At 36.5% G+C, this 20,601-nt stretch overlaps 1 long non-coding RNA gene across 2 annotated transcripts in view; it reads right to left on the bottom strand.

Moving 5' to 3' along the window:
* Positions 1 to 625: 625 nt before the first annotated feature.
* LOC113921339 overlaps positions 626 to 20,601 on the bottom strand; it is a 33,025-nt gene continuing 13,049 nt past the window's right edge. Inside the window, exons 2-3 of one of the 2 annotated variants that reach the window (XR_003519646.1) lie at positions 15,950 to 16,048; positions 626 to 1,309 (exon numbers count right to left, since the gene is read on the bottom strand). This is a non-coding gene — a long non-coding RNA (uncharacterized LOC113921339). Of the gene's footprint in view, positions 1,310 to 3,197; positions 3,209 to 15,949; positions 16,049 to 20,601 lie in introns of those variants that run through there. The other variant, XR_003519647.1, reaches the window with a different exon arrangement.

Genomic DNA, 20,601 nt, shown 5'->3' with positions numbered 1-20,601 from the left:
AAATTTGCTGAGAAGCCTTATCAAATATTGTCTCCATTCCCTTTTTCCTTATCTGTGTGGTTTTTTGTTTTTGTTTTTTACTTAAAAAATTTCTTTACTGTCATTCTAGATGGGTTTGGGTGGGGATGGCAATAAATATGTATACTCAATTTATGATGTTCCACCAGCCCTTTTTTGACCTCTATTGTAGGCCATGGTCAAGTCTGATGTAGGTGTGATGATACAGTTAGGAGGTATGTGATTGTGGTCCAGATAGAATTTCTTGTATGGTAAATGGATGAACTCATGGGTGACAACACAGTCCCTTCTGCAGCTTAAAACTCTGAACATCTGAGAACCTAGGGTCTGGATCCTCTGACCCTGCAGTTTCTTCTCACCAAGCACAGTGAATTTTAGGGGAAATTTTTAAGGAACAAGCAATGCACTGGAAGCAGCCTCTACTCATTTGTACCCTTGATTTTGTGCACTGCTCTGCTAATTTGAAGTTTTGGTAGCCAACCAAAGCGAAAGCAGCCTTAAACTGAGTCTCCAATATCCTTCAGCTCTTTGGCTCCAACCTAATTTAACCACCCATCCCTAGGAAAGAGTACTGCTGTGATATTCTTTTGTTCCCTTTCTGCTTTGGCTTGTCCTATTCCAAAATTTCTAATATTTATCGGATTTATTTTCATGTCCTTTCTAAGTGACATCTTTGGCACATAGTAGATGCTCAAAATTTATTTGTTAAATGAATGAATACAGAGATCAGTGAAATGTCAGATGAAATACATAAAATCTCAGTTGTTCTGGTCATCTTCAGTGACTTACAGAAAAATCAATATTCTTATTGATTCTTACTAGGAAAGCAAGTAATCCTCAAAGATTAAACAGCCTCCTTTGATTCCTTCTCTCATTAAGAATTAAAATATCCATTTTTCTTTCTCTTTTTTTGGCAGCATATTGTTTCTATATCTGTGTTAAAATTTATTTTATTCTGCTTGTTTTTACAATTGACTATCCATCTGCTTTTATAAGATTAGAAGCTACTTAGGGGCAGAGGTTATACCAATTGTCTCTGCCTTTCCATAGTGCAAAGCACAATGAATAGACACAAAAAGCTCCATCCATGTTTGCAGAATTAGGTTGAATTATCCTGAATTTGTCACATATACAAGAGTAGAATATGGGGCGCCTGGGTGGCTCAGTCGTTGAGCATCTGCCTTCGGCTCAGGTCATGATCCCAGGGTCCTGGGATCGAGTCCCACGTTGGGCTCCCTGCTTGGCGGGAAGCCTGCTTCTCGCACTCCCCCTGCTTGCGTTCTCTCTCTCTCTGTCGAAAAATAAAAAGAAAAAAATCTAAAAAAAAAAAGATTAAAAAAAAGTAGAATATGTATTGATGAGGGTGTAAGGCTATCAGTGAGCAAGGGAAGAGAATTAGCAAAGATTTGTTGTTTGCTCTGAATCACTTTACTACTACAAATTGATCAACTGAAGTTTTAACTTATTGAGTAGACCCTGATACTATACTCCACTCTATTCCTTACCTTATTTCCCACAAAGCATCTTTTCAATGGCCTCAAATTACAAAAGTTCGGCACATGAGTCAGTAATATATCAATGTGCTCAGTAAAACAATTAATAAATGGTCTTCACCAAAGGAGACAATAATTTGAATAATATTATGATTATTATTATTCTGATACATTATTCTGATACATAATCTCATATCTACACAGAATTAATTTTCTATTCATTTTAGAATAATACCAGGGAAAATCTAATTTCTCCTCCCTGTCCTCCTTAAAAGGAGGGAACGAATTGTGTAAAGCTATTGGTGCTGATTCCTTGAAGATACTAAGTGGCCAGGAGAATGTAGCGACCTTAGAGTGAAGTGACTAGAATGAAGTGACTGATCATCTGCAATGATCAATCCATGAGTACAAAAACTCAGCTAAATGGGTGGCGTGATTCAACTCTCAAGTATAGTGGAGCCACCTCGTGTGGCATAAACCCACAGTCTAGTGGCTTGGACAGTTGTTTCTGAAACAATGTTATTAAGTTCCTTCAAACATTTAGAAAGTGTATTTATTTTAATCACTGTAATCCTAACAGGGATGTGTGTAGGTGCTTAAAATAATATAAATGTCACCTATATGATACAAGTCATTGAGCAGTGAAAATGGTTTCCCAAACTGCAAATAGCCAGGATAACAAATATATTTCATGATGAAAATCTGGGTCACTTTAATACCAAGGACCAATTTAATGGTGAGAGTAAGAAAAAAAAATTAAACTTTGAATATGGGGTTTAAGGTTTAATTGGATTTCTGAAAATAGTTAATAGCAGTCTTTAAAGTGCCAAAAGAAAAAAATATATACATAACATGAATTTTGGATGAAGGTATGAGATGCTCTGAAAAGCATGAAATGGGAACAAATATTAGTAATTTGAAGATGATTTATAAATTGAGTACTTAAATTTAAAGGCTCCTGGAAGTTGTAGTGGCTAGAGATTTAGGATAATTCGGGTCAAGACTCTGCAGGGAAGTAAGTAAGCCTTTGGGCTAGAAGTAGATCAAGTGAGAGGACCAGGTTGCCATAGTCTCAAGGCCATGAATGTCATTCAGGTGCTAGACTTAGCATGTATGCTCCCATCTGTGAAACTTCCTTCTTTCTCAAGGTGGTTGCCTTCTGTACCTAACCGTGGCTTGTTAATTGGTGCACAACTCCTGAATCCTCACCTATCTTCTTATATTGCTCACCTGAGTTGTGTATTCAACTCCAGCTCGGTCACGTGACCCAAATCATGATTGCTCATTTTATATGTTGGGTTTATCCTGTATTATATTTTAAGGCCATGAAATCTTTAGTGACTCAAGAGAACAGGTCTAATTCCTTTCCTGGGTGGTTTAAAGATTGAAGAATTTTTTATTTTGTCTTTAAGGATAAGGGGGTTATTTAAATAACTATGGAATAAGAACAGAATTATATTCTCTAGGGGAAATTAAGCCAGATAAAATACAACACGTTTTTGAGTTATTTTAGTTCCCGATTATATAGAATGAAAAATACTTTTGGGGGCGCTTGGGTGGCTCAGTCACTTAAGCATCTGCCTTCGGCTCAGGTCATGGTATCAAGGTCCTGGGATCGAGTCCTGCATTGGGCTCCCTGCTCAGCAAGGAGCTTGCTTCTCCCTCTTCTGCTCCCCTTGCTTGTTCTCTCTCTCTCTCTGTATGTGTATCAAATAAATAAATAAAATCTTAAAAAAATACTTTTGATTTCTTCTAGGACTCTGACTCCTAAACTGTGAAAACTGATGGAAAACAAGGTTGTTTGATAACTCTGTTTCCTAACAGTGAAAATCAACAAAGTATTTTGTCTTCATCTTCCCTGACATTTCCCAGGATTGACCTTCTATCTTGCTGTAGGTGGTACTTTTCTTCCTTAAACCCCCCACCTCTCCTCTATCTCTCTCAGGATCCTACTGCTCGCCAGATGTGGTCATTACCTTTCATCCCACTCTGTTCTTTCTCTCTCTACTCCTTTAGCTTCTACCATCACCGACTGGTGACGGCTCAAGTTTATATTTCTAACCCTCTTAAAAGTCCCAGGCATGTATTTCCACTGCCTGCTAAAATATCCTTATGTTTATATCCACCTGTATTTAAAATTCAGTATTTCCTTACAAATTCAATGTTGCCTCGCTAAAACAGTCCCTATCTTTCCCAGTGATCTTTGACCATGTTCTTTCCTTCAGCCCTTTGATCTAAGTGGTTGCTGCTTAGCACTACCACTTAGCTTAGCACAACCACTAAAAACTAATGCTAATTTTAATCTCCACAGTCATTCCTGTACATCTTCTAATTTTTAAAATCACCATTGTCCTCCCTTACTATTTGGTTATCAGTAGTACAGTTCATATAGAAAAGACAGGATAAATGCTTTTTTTCTTTACCATTATTTATCACCTTCATTGCTTTTATCTGGATTATTCTAGCAGAATTCTAATTTTAATGTGGGGCTCTTCATCTCAGGGTTTTGAGTTTGAGTTCCACATTGGGTATAGAGAGTACTTAAAAAGTAAATCTTTAAAAAAAAGTAATTTGGTAGCTACATATAGTGTAAGTTAAATGGGCAAAAGAATGATAGCAGGAAGGTCAGCTAGAATTCTGAATACCTTGACTGTTTTGGATATCACTGGATGACAGAATTGGTCAGACCTATCTGTTAAGAGTAATCTGGTAGCAGGGCACCTGGCTGGCTCAGTTGGTGGAGTATGAGGCTCTTCATCTCAAGGCATTCCTTATAACCAAATGTGATCCGACTTTTCATTTGAATTTCTAAAGTACTTTTAAGTTACATTTCTTTTTTTTTTAAAGATTTTATTTATTTTTTTGAGAGAGAGAATGAGAGAGAGAGAGCACATGAGAGGGAGAACGGTCAGAGGGAGAAGCAGACTCCCTGTGGAGCAGGGAGCCTGATGAGGGACTCGGTCCTGGGACTCCAGGATCATGACCTGAGCCGAAGGCAGTAGTAGCTTAACCAGCTGAGCCACCCAGGCGCCCTTAAGTTATATTTCTAAGGGCAATTAAAATTTTTTGTTGCAATGTTTTTTGATATAGAGGATGATAAATGGGATGGGTGGACCATATCTTATGATTAGAGCCATACTTCTAGTTATACCCTTTAACATTTTTTTCTATGCACACACAATATTTGAAACAAATGAGCACATATATTATTTCCTTTAGAGAAGTAGGAACATCCTGCCAAAGATGCTGTCTGCTCCACCCAGATCCACTGGAGCTTGCTTACCAGTTCTGGGCCCATGGTAGTCTCTGTACTTGCTGGAGGCTGCCCTTGGGCAACCAGGCAGCTTTGCTGTACACAGAGGGCTGGAAGGACTTGGGAGCTGATGATGCACGAGAGCAAGCTATAGTCAATGACTGAGTGATAAATGAGTAAATCACCTACAGAACTCCTACCAGGATCAGGCTGAGTCTGAGACTTTGCCTAAAATCATACCCTATTTGACTGTGCCTTCTGGGTCTGCTTGTCCTACTTCCTATCAGTTTCTGTTAGACTCCTTCCTTAATATGTCACATGCATGTAAATCCATGTCTCAGGGACTACTGCTGGGAACCCAGCCTAGGACAATCAGATACGTCAAGCCAACCTTTCTCTTGGGTCAGTCGTGAGTATTAAGCACTTATCCTTGCAGTACTCTTCTCTGAGCACTCTCTTAAATATCTTCATGTACTTTATATACTCACTTTCAAATGTGAGAAAAATGCTAGTTACTTATCACCACTTTCTCTGGCTTTTAGAAAGGCGGTGATAAAATTGCAATGTCCATTAGCATTCTCTCTCTCAAACATGAACTAAACATCTAGCCAGGAACAGAGGAAAAGGAAACAAAGAGCTGAACAAGACTGACATATTGGGGGGAGAATTTGTGACTGTCTCAATGTGATTCTCTAATCAAATAACCTCAAGCTTTATGTAGAGTCAATGAAATTTCATGATAAGGAATAAAGTTAAAGAATCCTCAAGACCCTTAGCATTTAAAAGAGATTTTAAATCATTATAATTAAGACAATGTCAAACATAATATATAGGCCTGCAACTGTTTTGTGCCCTGACTTTTACCAAAGAAATAAGTAAACAAACAAAAGCACTTCTTGTTATTAAGGTTCTTCAACTGCTTGTAATCCATGGGGAGGTAAGCTTATAAAATAAGCCAAAAAATAACACAGGATATTCTATAATCAGACTCACATGGTCCATGTTGTAGACATTTAAAGAAGCATGTAACTATTCTGTATAGAAGTTATCAGGAAAAGTTTCACTGAATATTGACATTGGAATTGAGTCTAGAAAGTTGTAGTACCTAGGGGCACATGGGTGGCTTGGTCAGTTAAGCGTCCAATTCTTGATTTCAGCTCAGGTATTGATCTCAGGGTCATGAGTTTAAGGCCCGTGTTGGAAAGTTGTAGCACCTAGATAACGGAAGGTCAAGCATTCCAAGTAGAGGTTTTATAAAGACTAACTTAGCTTTGTTGTATCAGAGAGATTATTGTAGTGTTTAGTGAAATCGAGTTTATTGCTGAAAATTTGATGGAAATTGCAAATCTATATGAAGATAAAGACCTAGATTTGAAGGAATGACAAGGTAGAGATAAATACTAAAGACCATAAAAAGAAAAAAAATGCCAGAACTTGATAACTGATTATTAGGGCTGGGGTGGAGAAAAGACTAGAAGATGAGTCAAAGGTTGAAACTATTGAATCATTTGGAAAATATGGTGGGAGAGAATGAAGCTGCACATAAAGAAAGCTTATTCAGGTAGGGATTGTGCCTTCATTTGATTTTGTAACACTTGGAATTAAAGCAAAATGTTCTGGTGGAAATTGCCTGTTGGCATCCTATTTCCCAAAAATAAATATGGAACTAAAGCTTGACTAAAAAATTAGTGCTGGAGATACAATATTTGTGCTGATTAAGGTAGATATGCGAATTTAAGCATTGGATACAAGTGGATACATTCCTAAGAATGGAAATACAGAGAGAAAACAGCTAAAGATGGGAAATTGAGTCCTATTAGCAGCTCACTTGAGTTAGGCTTAGAAATGTCATTACATCTGAATGGTAATTGAAGGTTATATGCTCATTTACCAAAAGACAGAGCCTGTTTTGTTAGCTTAACATGACCAGAAGCCAGGAAATGTAACCTTCTCCAGGGGGGAGAAGGTTCTCATTCTGCTTTGGTTCTTTAGAATTCCCTCATTCTTCCTTCGGGGAATGTGGAATAGGAAAGGCAGCGAGAAGGGTAAGGGGTATCTGCATTTATTCCTATTCCCCCACCTCATTCCCATACTCTTGTTTTCTACACATTGAGATCTAGAATGAATTCTCATCGTATTCATATGTCAAGACCTCAGTTCCTCTGTACTGGGGTAGTATATGACTTCAGTTGGACAAACTCACTATCTTTTGTTCTTTGCTTTTTATTTTTTTCATGTGATGACGGAAGATAGCACCTCTGCTTCTGCTTCACAGGGACCTACTGAGGACTAATGAGAAAAACTTGGGAGGGCCCAGGGGATAAATATCTATGGATATTTCACAGTATACCCAGGCAGCTTATTATCTTTAGTTCCAGTAAAAATAGTCTACTGGGGATAAGTTCAAAGTCTATGGAATCTGGTGTTAATACAAAATGACCCTGGATTTTGCAAAGGAATATGTTTTTGAAAGCTCTAGAACTCAGATGTTTTATGAATATAGTGATGATGATAATAAAGCTAATAATTATAAATCATAACTCTATGTGTTAGAAATTTGTCTCCTTGATGATACAATTGTTCCCATGCTATTCGCCTAAATTTTAATTAGAACATGATGTTTTAAATTGCATTGAGGTGATAGTCTGATAAGACAATACAGATATGAACTATCTCCATTTCATACTTTCTTAGTTACAATCACTGTGTCATTGGCTTTCTTCTCCTTCCAAACCAGATTGATTTTCAAGAGGAAAATTTCCCAGGTAGCTCTTTCTCAAAGAGAAACTGGCAAGTGATATAAGACTCCTGTTGTAACTTCTGTTGTGATTTCAGCACAACCCTCTGAAAAAGGTTTTACCATATGTGAGAATACAGTGACCCACAGGGAAATTTCAAAAAAATTAGACTACTCTGATATAACAAAGCCTTTTCAATCCTGTAATCAGTGGCCATTTAAAAAGAACAAGTGCACAATTTGGATTGTCACTCAAGGACTAAAATACCAACAAGGTGATTTTAGATTTGTAATGTCTCCCCATAAATTATATAATAATAACTTAAAAATCTGCAGAATATATATATGTTTTTTTACTTCTCTGGGACAAGAACATAGTGAATCAAGAATTATGGTTGTTGATAAGGTACAGAATAAGCTTAGCATTTAGAGTAACATCTACGTTTTTGCCCTTTCATTCAAATATCCTCTACTGACAAAGACATTTTTAGTAATGAAGGAGGCTCTAGGGGAAGTGGAAAGAACCTGAACTTACAGGTTAGTCCTGGATTCAAATTCTCACTTGGCCACTTTCTGGTTTCTTGGCCTTGAATAAAATATTTAATATGATTTTCATTCTTTTTTATTTCTTGATCTATAAAATGAGGAATAATAATGACTACTTAACAGGGTTTGTGCAGACTAACTAAATGTGCTTGGCACATAGTATGTGCCTAGTAAAAAGGGAGAATCCTTTGCTTAGAGATATAAAAGTTCATATAACATTACTCTATGATTTCTTCTCTTGATGATTCCCCATTCTAGAATGTTAGCTAATGAAATGATCTAAGGATAAGAGTTAAAATGTCAGTGTTTGTTTTGTATGAATAGCTGTAACATCACACAGAAAATATACTTTTTGGAGATTTTTGGTGAGTTGATCTTTAAAAAAGAAAATGGAAAAATATGAACTGATAAAAAGTCTCACCATATTTAGTTTTCAAGCTGGGTTCAGAGTTATCTGAGTTAGAGGAAACACTGTGACATTCAGGATTTTTCTAAGAGCCACACAAACCCCTAGCCAATTTATAGGTAGATACCTACCTACCTAAAGCACTTAGCAGAGTATTACTCAACAAAATCGTCCTCCCATTGCCCTTCCCTGTCATCCTAGCAAACTGATTGTTTATGTTCAGTAAAGACCATTTCTCTTTGTAACTCTTCTTTTCTGTTATTATTTAGGTCATATATAGCCAGGTGCCCAGTTGCTTTGTTAATAAGTAATTGATCTTTCCCTCTTTGGGCTAAACTGCCTTGTTAGTATGAGATCAGTGGCTCTCAAATTATGTGTCCTGTATTTGGACTTCATTAGAATCAAGCGCGATACATGTTTAAAATACATATTCCTGAAGTTTACCTCAGTCTTCTGAATCTCTGGGGATAGGATCAGGAATCTTAATTAACAAGCTCCACAGGCGATTCTGATGTGGAGCTGGGTTTAGAAACCGGTGACATCTTGACCTGTCTTTCCTGGATTCTAGATTCTAAATCTCCATCAAATTCTTGATTTTCTAGTGAGGCTTTTAAGAATTATGGGCATATATATTCTCCCAGCCTCTGAGGGAGGATGAGAGTTCTGGTAGACCTCTTTTAGCGGTTGTTCAGGACAATCTGGGCCACAGAAGACAATTTTGTGAATCAAGCTAGAATTGAATTCTCTTTGGGTGGCCTCCAAATTTTTCATATACCAATTTTTCTACAGTTCTTAAGAGAGACAAATTAGTCTTAAAGAATTATGACTTGAAAAAAAAAGAATTATGACTTAAGGTTTCCCTGAACATGTAAATATTGACAGTGCATAGAAGTCTTCACCCTGATTGCTTCACTTCTATTAATGACATAGGGACTTTACTTGATTTAGTCCTTTTCTCAATTATATATACATGTGAACAATTGCTTTTCAACTGCCTGTGGTTGGAAATAAAAGTGGCTAATTTATTTGAGGAACAGATTTCCATCCTATTAACCTTTGATATGCTATGGCATTCATTTTTTAAGTTCTCAGTATGAAAGGAATACATACACATTGTAGAATATCTAGAAAGTATAGAAAATTATAATGAGACAAACTGAAATTACCCATAATTCCACTACTCAGAAACAACACTCAAGACTTTGCTGCAATTTTTTCTAGTTATATGCGTACACAAACATATGCAGAAACAATTGGGGTATTTGCCAAATATGTAATTTTAACATTTCTTTCCCTGCTTAATATTTTACATTGACATTTTCTCATATTATTTAATGTTCTTTAAAAACAATTTTAATGGCTATATGTCCACAATGTGAATAGACCATAATTTATGCAATTGCCTTATTTTTTTTAAAGGATTTTATTTATTTGAGAGACTGAGAGCACAAGCAGGGAAGAGGGGCAGAGGGGGAGGGAGAAGCATATGGACTCCCTGCTGAGAAGGGAGCCTGACAATGGATGACATGGATGATGTGGGGCTCAATCCCAGGACCCTGTGATCATAACCCAAGCTGAAGACAGGTGTTTAACCAAGTGAGCCACCCAGGTGCCCCTGCCTTCCTATTTTTTTATATGTAGATTTTTTTAACTTATTGCTCTTATAATCATCCTATAATAAATATTTTTAGAAATAAATTATTTGAATATCTTAGCATTTCTCTATAGCATTTTTTCCTAGGTAGAACTACTAAAATGGTCTGAATTTTTAAAAGTTTTTGATACGTATTACAAACTGTTTCTCAGAAAAATTAAAAAAATCAACACCAGAACTGTATGAGTGTCCATTTTTCATATATTACACTTTAATAGAGTTCTTATCATTAAAAAACTCTTCACTAATTGAAATCCTTGTTGTTTTAAATTGTTCTTTAAATATTTGTGAAGTTGAATGCTTTACATAGGTTTTTTGGGCCAAGGATATTTCTTGGACTGTAATCTGTCTTATATTCTTTTCGCAACTTTTTTCCTGAGAGTATTACTACTTTTCCTTATTGATTTATAAGTGCTTTCTCTGTGTTAATTACATTGGCTTTTAATGTCATATTGTTTGTAAATATTTTCTGGTTGGGTAGATTTTTTAAATCTATTTGTGATAATGACACAGTTATCAATGATGTTAGTAATCCTATGTTTCCATAGTATAAATAAAGGCTTATCCATGATAAAAAGAGGTAGAAAATCCATACAGTACAGATATTTGATACATTTTAAGTATGTTTGTGTGATGCACAAGGTCTGGCTTTTTACGAATATATGCCTCATAGAGCTAGGAGAGTCTTCATGGATTGTTTTACCTTCTCCATTTGTCTGGTGAGGAGATTCAGGTGAAATAAGGGCATTATCTTTTTGCATGTGAAGCATTATTTTGTGTTTCACTTTCCAGGGAAAGAAAAAGAGACATTACATCCTTCCTCTGACTATGAGTCTTAAAAAATCCTGATTCTTGGGTCCCATCATAGGCCTATTGAATCAGAATCTCTGGAGCTACACCTGAAATTTGCATTTTATCAAGTTCCACTGCTGATTTTTAAGTATTCTAAAGTTTTAAAACTACTAGTGCTGGGGAGTTCAGATGACCAATAGTGAATTTTCTCTCTCACTAATAGCTTCTTCAATTTTCTTCCCCTCAGTGCTCAGGTACTCAATTTGCATTATATTAGATTGCACTCTTTATATGTTGGTTTATAAAAGTTTTTAAGGGTGTGCCAGGAATCTGAAGCTAGAGTTAAACTCATTCAAAGCAGGAGATGTAACACTTTTTAAAAAAATCTCCTTAGACCACTTTACATAATGCTGCAAAAATTACTGACTCATAGGGATTTCAAAGTGCCAAGGAAATTGAAACATCCTAATATTTTAAAAATAAAAGCCTAGTCTTTATATGAGGAAATGGAGGCAGAGAATTTTAAATGTCTTTCAAAGTTCGTCAGGTGTCATGCTTTTTGATTTACTATTTTTTGAGCTTCTGAACGATTAATCTTTCTGATATTAGTCCAATGATATTTTAAAAAGTATTTTTACAAGACCTTTTACAAGTGCCCCTTTTGTAACAAAGGTATGAGGTAATAAATTAAAATTTTTATTCTATTTAATTAAGAATTTATTGAGAACAGTACCAATCACAGAAAATTAAATTTTTTTTTTGCTTTTGTCTACAGTGCGACCAGCTCTGTTCTTGAAATCATAGATCTATTGCTGTGGAAAGGAGCGCAGCCCTTGTCCTTGAAGGACTTGCACTTAATTTTTGGCATTGCTCTTATATTATTTCATGTAATTTTATTTTCTTCAATCATATGTACCATAATTATATCTCTGAAGCATTTGCATTTCCCTTGTCTGCTTTAATAATACTATAACTCATTTATCTTTGTATAATTGTATGTACTTTTCAAAGCATATTAATATCCATGGTCTTTGGGGCACTTTAAGAACTTAGTATAAGATCAGTAGGTAATTGTTATTGACTGTATGCTACATGCCTGACTCCAAACTTCCCATGGATTCCATCATTGGATTGTCCCAATAACGCTGTGAGGTACACTGCACTATGTCCCACTTATCAGGCATAAAAACAGATCTGAACAAACTTAAGTAATTTATGTGACAGAACCAGATTTTAGAAGCCAGTCAGTCTGACTCATGAGCCCATAGTCTTAAGCATTAAACTCACTGCTTCCCCAGTGCATAGGTAATCGTAAAATAATTGGGCAGATAAGGAGATTCTTGTCAAACAATTTACATTGTTCAGATATTTATATTACAGGGCATGTTGTGGAACTCACTTATAGTGCTCAGTAGAATATTTTCTGTGAGTGAACAGAAGCCCTGGATGGTGGTCAAACAGTGACCAGGACCTCCTTTGAAATCGCCAAAACCAGGAAATATTATTTCATTTGGTTATCTTTCTTTTTTACATGTAGGCACCAAATAGCATAGCTACTAAGTATATAAAGCAAAAGCTATAAAGCTAAAAAGTGGGAGATTTCAATATGCATATTCAAAATTAGATTAAGTAGGGAAAACAAAAGTAATGACATAGAAGAAATGAATAATATAATCAATAAAATCTATTCGTAGCCCAATATGGAATTTTATATCCTTCAAATAGATCATGTAATTTTTAAAAATGTCCCTGGAATATTTACAAAAATTGATCATGTGTCTAGTCAAAAAGAAACTTTAAAAACAAAAGTGGAGATTTTACAATCCATATTCTCTGATAACTATACAATGAATTTGGACATTAAAAAACATTCCTCTTTAACTCTTAGATCAAAGAAAAAAATAAAAACAGAAATCACAAACTATCTCCAAGGCAGCAAAAATGAGAACACATTGACTACAAATTTATGGAACATAGCAGAAGTTATATTCATAGATGAAATTCATAGCTGTAAGTGGTATCTTTATTAAAGGATGGCTAAAAATGAAGATACCTTGTACTCATCTTAAGAAATTAAAATATCCACAAAATCAACCAGAATATATTAATAAATATAACACCTAAAATTTAAGAAATAGAAAATAAACCAAAAAAGCTAGAAAGGTTAAATAAACCTGGAACCTGGTTATTTGAAAAGATTAATAAAACAGATAAATTTCTCATAAACCCATTAAAGAAAAAAAAGAAGAAAAATATAAAGGATTAGAAAGAGAAATGAGTCATAATACAGATGTGGAAAAGATAAAAAAATCTAAGAAAAAGCTTCATGAAACTTTATGGTAACACATTTGATAACTCAGGGGAAATTGATGTTAAAACAAATGTAAATCACTGCAATTGATCAAAAAGGAGGACTACTCTAGCATACTAAATGCTATAGAAAATACTGGAAAGGTGAATAAAAATAATCCACTGAAGAAGTTAACAGGACCAGATGGCTTTGTGGCTGAGTTTCATCAAATCCTTAGAAATCATCCATTCAAGTATTTAACTATTCCAGATCACAGGAAAACGTGTAGATTTTCTCCACATTTCATAAAACCAGCATAATCTTAACACTTACTAAACACAGTGCAGATAAAACACAAGAGTCCCACCTCTTATGAATATAGCAGCAAAAATTTTCAAATTAAAATATAATCAAACGGAGCCCAGCATTATATCAAAACATACACACCATAATGCACTAAGTAGGATTAATTCCAGGAATGCAGGAATGATTCAAAATCAGGAAAACTATTAGTCCGATTTTATATGTTGAAGGAGAAAAGTCACGTGATTTTACTACAGAAAGCAAGACGGAGTCACTCACGTCAAGAAGTGCCATAATCAGGAAAGCAGTCAAGGTCATTGCAGCTAAGACTAGATATCACCAAAACCAGCAGAGTGACAGTGCTAAGGACTGATAATCAGTAAGGCCATGTGAAGAGGCCTGCAAAGGCCCAAGACTGGTTAAATTCCTTTAGAAAGCGGGGACCTCTGCAGCAAATTGTCAGATCCTCCAGATGCTGACTCTTCCACGTCTGTCCACATGAGAAAGGCAACATCCACTGAAGGTTCTGCCTAATTGATCTCTGAACATTATAGAGACCCCTTCACTGCTTGAACCTAATAAGCGGCAAGTGTCAGAAGCTGACCCGGACCAGATGGAGTCCTCATCTCAACCACCCGCCCATGGACTAATGTTGCCTTTGGTTTGTTAACTTCTTACCTCTTCTGTATCTTGTTTGCTGGGTGACTTTGTATTGTACTTTGTTTCGTGGGCCAGGTATGAAACCAAGTTAAAGGCGTACTGCAATGTCCCTGAGTTTGGAATTCTGAATCTGCTTTGTAATTATGTTAACCTTGCTTTATGCCTGAATAAAGCTGACATTGTGGAAAGATACAACTTGTGTATGTGCCTTTATCCTGTGTTTGCAACGTTTACCAATAAAGATAAAATGCTTATCTGACAGTCCCAATAAAAAGTCTACATAAAATTGGAAAAGAAATTACTTATGATGAAGACCTATAAAAAACCAATAGCAAGAAATTAAAATTCTTTATGCTAACCATTCCATAACATAAAAACACAATATATAAAAACGCAATACCCCCAAATAAGAAAATGAAATAACTGGTATACATTTAGAAACGAAGAGATACAATTATGTTTTCTTGGAGATATGATTATGTAATTAGAAAATTTTAAAAAATCCACTAATATGAAACAGAAGAAAAAAATTGGAAAGTTAATTGGTATATCTTATCTATTTATTTATGGTATATCACATTTAAAAGGACCTAAGATGCCATAGATTTCAAGATATGCCATTAAAAATGTAATTATAATTAAGATGTCATTATTATAGGATATATTCCACTTTCAAAGATGTTAAAATATGTATTTCAGAATTGATGAAATAAGATAGGTATGAAAAAAACAATAGTTTTTCTGTGTATCAACAATAATCACCTAGAAATGAAAATTAGAAAACCTTCACTATAGTGACAAAAACTACGTAATGCTTAAGAAAAAAATTCATCAAGAAAGATAAGGACTTTACATGGTAAAAAATAAAACAAAACTCATAAATTCTTATGTAAAGACATAAAACTCTCTGAACAAATGGATCAATATGCCATATTTTTAGATGAGAAGAGTTAAAAATCCATGCTCTCAGAATTAATATAAAAGGATCCATGCTCTCAGAATTAACATAAAATTCAGTACAATGCCAATTAAAAACCAGACAGTACTTTAAGGGGAGGATTTGACAAGATGATTCAAAATTCATATTGAAGACTATTTAGAATAGTCAAAAATATAAAGAAAACCAGAATAGTGATGGAGGATTAAGCATAACAGACAATAAAAATTTCTATAAATCTACCCCAATCCTAAATGGAGGGATACTAGTATGGGAACTGACAAACCGATCAGGGGTAGGAAAAAAGAACACTGTATTTTAATTCAATGGGAAAAGGATAGTTTAGTTCATAAATGGTGCTGGTAAAACTGGCTCTCCCCCCAGAAGAAAATAAAATTAAGCCCTCATCTTTCACTATATAAATTCCAGATAGACTGAATCACAACATGTAAATCACACAACAGGAAAATGTAGGAGGTAATATGTAAAGATCAATAGTGGAAAAAATACAAACACAAATGACAGTTAAAGTGCCATTATCTCTGACACAAAAGGAGGGTCTGCACATTGATCACCATAAGACAAACACATCAATGGAAAATGGACAAAGGATTCACAATTCATAGAGGAACAAGTCCGGATGGACAAGAAACAAAACAATATTCAACTTTTGTGCGAATCAGAGAAATACAAGTTAAAATAAAAATAACTCATTTTACATGTCAGTGCCAAAAATTTAAAGGGAGATTATACCTATTGTAGGTTGGAATTTGGGGAAAAGGACATTCTCATGCACGGTTGGTGGGACACTTTTTGGGGAGGTAATCTGGCAATATTTTTAAAAATAAAAATGTACATACTGTTTGATTCAGCAGCTCCATCCCGGTGAGTCTGTGGCATAGAAATAGAAGTGTTAGTCCACAGGAGTGTCTTGCAGCTCTGTGTGTAGAGGCACAAGTCTGAAAAACAAAGTGAGTAACCATTAGTAGAAGAATGAGTGAATAAATTGTGGTATATTAAAAACATGGAGGGGCTCCTGGGTGGCTCAGTCAGTTGAGCATCTGATTCTTGATTACAGCTCAGGTCATGATCTCTGTGCATAGTACGGAGTCTGCTGGAGATTCTCTCTCTTCTCCTTCTGCCCCTGGCCCCACTCACACTTTCTCTCTCTCTCAAATAAATAAATAAAATCTTAAAAAAATAAAAGCATGGCAAATCTGCTAAAAGAGTGAGTTCGACCTGTAATAACCTAATTCGAAAGGATATTTGGCACTGTTATGTGAGGAAAATCAAGATGTAATTCTTGCATATAGTATGATAACATTTTGGTAAAACAAACAATGATTCCCCTCATATGTGTGTGTATGAGGTCTGAGCATGGAGAAATACGAAACTAGATGCTTGACATTTGTTTTCCAGGTGGGAGGTGAAGAGAGGGAGAAGGTAAGGGTGACTAGAAAGAAGAAGAAAAGAAAAAGATACAGAGAATGAACTTTGAGCAAGAACATGAGAAACAAACAAACTCAAACAACAAATAACTCTAAGAGTTCAGAATTAAATGTCTTCATGGAAGAAGGCATCACTATCTTCACACAAATAGGGTTGGAATAACCTAGAATAGAGGGCACACAGAATTAGACAACTACCAAACCTTCATTTAGTGATGCTAGTTAAGAGTTAAATCTAATCTGCTTGGCAGATGGAATTAGGGACTGATTTCAGAACCCACAATTCTGATCTTCACTTAGAGTGATATATCTGTGAATAAGTGTTTTGGAGGTTTCAGAGATTTAATTTTAAAATGCGATGGTTCTGTTGTTTACCTATAAACCCAATGCTTGCCTTCCTCTGGTAAAAGTAAATAAATGACAGAACGTTTTTCTCTCGCCATTTTAATATTTAGATTATGGGCATATCATATTTTATTTTGTAAAATTCATGGTGCTCTCCAGGCATGAGGGTGAATATAATTTGCTACTGTTTTTCACTAGGTGACTTGCACATAGTAGGAACTCAATAAATTGCTGAACAGGATTGAATTCCACTTTGAGTGCTTTCCAGCTGAGATAAACCGGTGAGTGCTAAACAAGGATTCCTAATTTCAGTGTACCTAACATCCCCTCCTTCTTCTTCCTGAGAGATTTTATTTAAGTGCCAAAAGATCTGCAAAATTCAGAACGTCAGTCACAATGAATAATAACAATTTCACCTTCACTCAAGTGTATGGCTAGGAACAGGTGATTAAACCTATCATGGTATTACCTTGCTGCCTGGAGGTGCTCACCACATTCTCTCGGTTTCTAAGGCAACTGATTAAGGAATTTAAGAACTGAGGCCTCATTTAGGCTGATGCCCTTAGAAAGGTAGAATTTCTTTTCCAGGAGCCTGTACTGGGAGACAAGGCTTATTTGTTTTAATGTTTTTCATTTCTCTAAATTTCACAACACAAGGTGCTCAGATACCTTTTGGTAGAACCTACTGGAAAATGTTACCAGTATAAACATGTAGAGCTCAGTTTTGCCAATCCAAAAAAACACTTGGTGGGATTACTGGTAAATAGGAGGCAACTCAAAGAAGACTCTGTTTTCCTCCCAGCCTTGCTTTTTATTTACTTCTTTGCAGCACAAGCCATAGACAGTGATATTGATGATGTCGGGCTAACAACTCAGTGAACGACTCTCCCTTACAAGACCATGGCATTGGATGGGTCCAACACAGACAGGCTTTTCATGCAGTTAAGCTGTTCAGTCTTGACACTCACTGTGATAAACTGCCACTGAGATAAATTCAGTGGTTCTCCGGAATGAGCTCTTTTGGGTTACAAAATGGCCTCTAGGGAGAGTCAGGGCTTGCTTCCAATGCGAGGTTAGGAGGATTTTTTTTTTTTTTTTTTTTCTTTTCAATCAGGAGGCAGCAGCTGGTCTAAGATCCAACCAGCAGATTGTTTACATACTTCTCTAGTACTCCCCGCCTTGGCCACAGCCTGCTTTCTCTTGGTGGATTAATCACTCATATCTCTGAAATAATGTGATTCTTTTCATTAAGTCGCTGAAGTAGAACATGAACATTTCATTACCACATAAGAGTTACTACCTTTTCTCTTGCAAAAGAAATATTAAGTCTTAGCTGTCAAATGTGAGAGACAATGCCTGTTGTTCTCTGACACAAAAATAATGCTGGTCACATTTCATACCTTTTTTTTTTTTTTGTAATGTTATCATGCCTCTTGGTCTTTAGATAACTTCAAAATTACAATAAATTTATGCATCTTATGGAATGATTCTAACATGAAAGGATCACACTAGAATGTAAACTCTGAAAGCTTATCTCTTTGGATTAACATTATATCCCTGTGCCTTTTACAGTGCCTGAGGTATGGAAGCCTCCTGATGAATGAATGAATGAACAAATGAACAGAAGTGTATTGCATTGGGCAATGGGCTATGGTGAGGTTAACTTGGTATGGCAATTGGGAGTGGTGGGGAATTGGAAATAGCCTCACCCACCAAAGCAGAAAATTGGAGGGACAAATCCAGCTGAATGCTCTGGGAGGAATTCCATTTCAGCAGAATGAATGAACTATTTAGTTGTGTGGATTGATAAAAGAAGTAGTAATGATTAGCTACCATATACTTTACATACATTAAGATTAATCCTTAAAAATCTTACAAAGTGAATGGTATTATCTCTATTTTACAACATGAAAAATGAAGCCCTAGAGGTTTAATGACTTTTCCAATATCCTATAATTAGTAAGTGGCAGAACTGAGATGCAAAATCCTGGCTGCTTTCAAAGTCCACACTCTTTCCCTAAGTTTATGTGAATAACAGGCACTGGATGTGGGCAGGTATTTAATATGAAGAGGCAGGAGAACCCAATGATCAGGCATCTCCCAGAATATGTACGTCAGAGGACAGGGATTCGGGCAGGCTCATAATCCCATAAGACCAGGGGAATCTTTTAAGCAGGTAGCCGGGACCCTGGTAGCTGGGAATTTTGGTCAGAAGGCTGGAGGATCTGGTAAGAGGAAGGTAGGGCCCTAGTCTCAGAGGAATTGGGTTACTCCACAGGCCACAAAGATAGTGACTCAAGCACAGGGTATACTGGTATATGGTGTAATCTGCGGTAACAAATTACCACAAATTTAGCAGCTTGCAACAACACTCACTTATTAGCTCCCAGTTCTGTTGGTCAGAAGTTCAGGTGGGCCCCACTGAGATCTCTGCTGAGGATCCCACAAGACCTAAATGAAGGGATTGATGAGGCTGGGCTCTTATTTGGAGGCTCTGGGCAAGAATATGCTTCCAGGTTCATTCAGGTTGTTGGCAGGCTTCGGTTCTTTGTGGTTGGAGGGCTGAGGTCTGGTTTCCTTGCTGGCTGTTGTCTGGGCACCACTTTTAGCTCTTCTGGGCTGCTCTCAGGTCCTGGTCTGTGGCCCTTCAGCTTAGGAACGGAGAGCTTCCCTTGCATCAAGTCCCTCTCACCCCTTGAATCTCTCTGTCTCCTTCTTCTGGTACCAGCTGGATAAAACTCTCTGCTTTGAAAGGGCTCGTGTGATCAGAATAGGACCATTCGAACATCTCCCTCTCTCAAGACAGCTGATTAGTAAACTTAATTGCATGAAAGTCCCCTTTTCCATGTAAAGTAATATAATAAGGGGTGTGACATCTCATCATATCCTGGTGGGACAGAGAGGGAAATGGCAGAATTCAGTCTAGCATGCAAAGGAACCATGGGATTAGAACGAAGGCCCTTTTCCATGTAAAGTAATATAATAAGGGGTGTGACATCTCATCATATCCTGGTGGGACAGAGAGGGAAATGGCAGAATTCAGTCTAGCATGCAAAGGAACCATGGGATTAGAACGAAGGCAACAGTGGGGATGCAGAGATCCAGTGTATTGACCTCTTTAAATTTCTCCTGCTTCAGGTCAATCAGATCAAACTGTGCAGGTAGGATGACTGTGGCCAAATTACCAGACCTGACCTATTAGAAAGCCTCTTTCAGCAGGCTCACTGTCAAGTTGGCTCAGGCGAGTGAGGAGAAAGGCCCCAGCGCCTACACATGTGGAGCTCATTCGATTCTGACATCTTTTAGGAATGGTACAAGAGGCGTGTGACTACTTTTTGACATTGAGAATTTTGCTGGTGGAAGGGATGTGTATGATAGTGATGAGGAAGTCTATGTCATCTCTGGTTTTCTCTGAAACCTGTGCCTGTTTATGGGAAAAAAAAAAATACGTTTTTGCCCAAAGGCCTGTTCATCTGTTCCCAGTTGTCATTTTGGTGTTAGGAAATAGGCAGAGGACTCTTGCCTGCAGAGTGACTTTGTAACAGCCCTCAACTAACAATCAGCTCCACAGCGAGACATTCTGACACTGAGGAATGATAATTTATGAGGCCTTTGCTATTTTTATTTCTTTATGCAGCAGAAGAGAAAACTCCGTTGTTTTTTTTTTTTTAAAGAGTAAATTCTCTCCATTTAGGCAGAGAACTTTGCCAAAGGCAACA

This window comes from Zalophus californianus, chromosome 9 (genome assembly GCF_009762305.2).
Source record: "Zalophus californianus isolate mZalCal1 chromosome 9, mZalCal1.pri.v2, whole genome shotgun sequence".
In the NCBI taxonomy this organism is placed as follows: Eukaryota; Metazoa; Chordata; class Mammalia; order Carnivora; family Otariidae; genus Zalophus; species Zalophus californianus.
The sequence above is the reverse complement of the archived record's forward strand: the minus strand, read 5'-3'. Positions and strand labels throughout refer to the sequence as shown.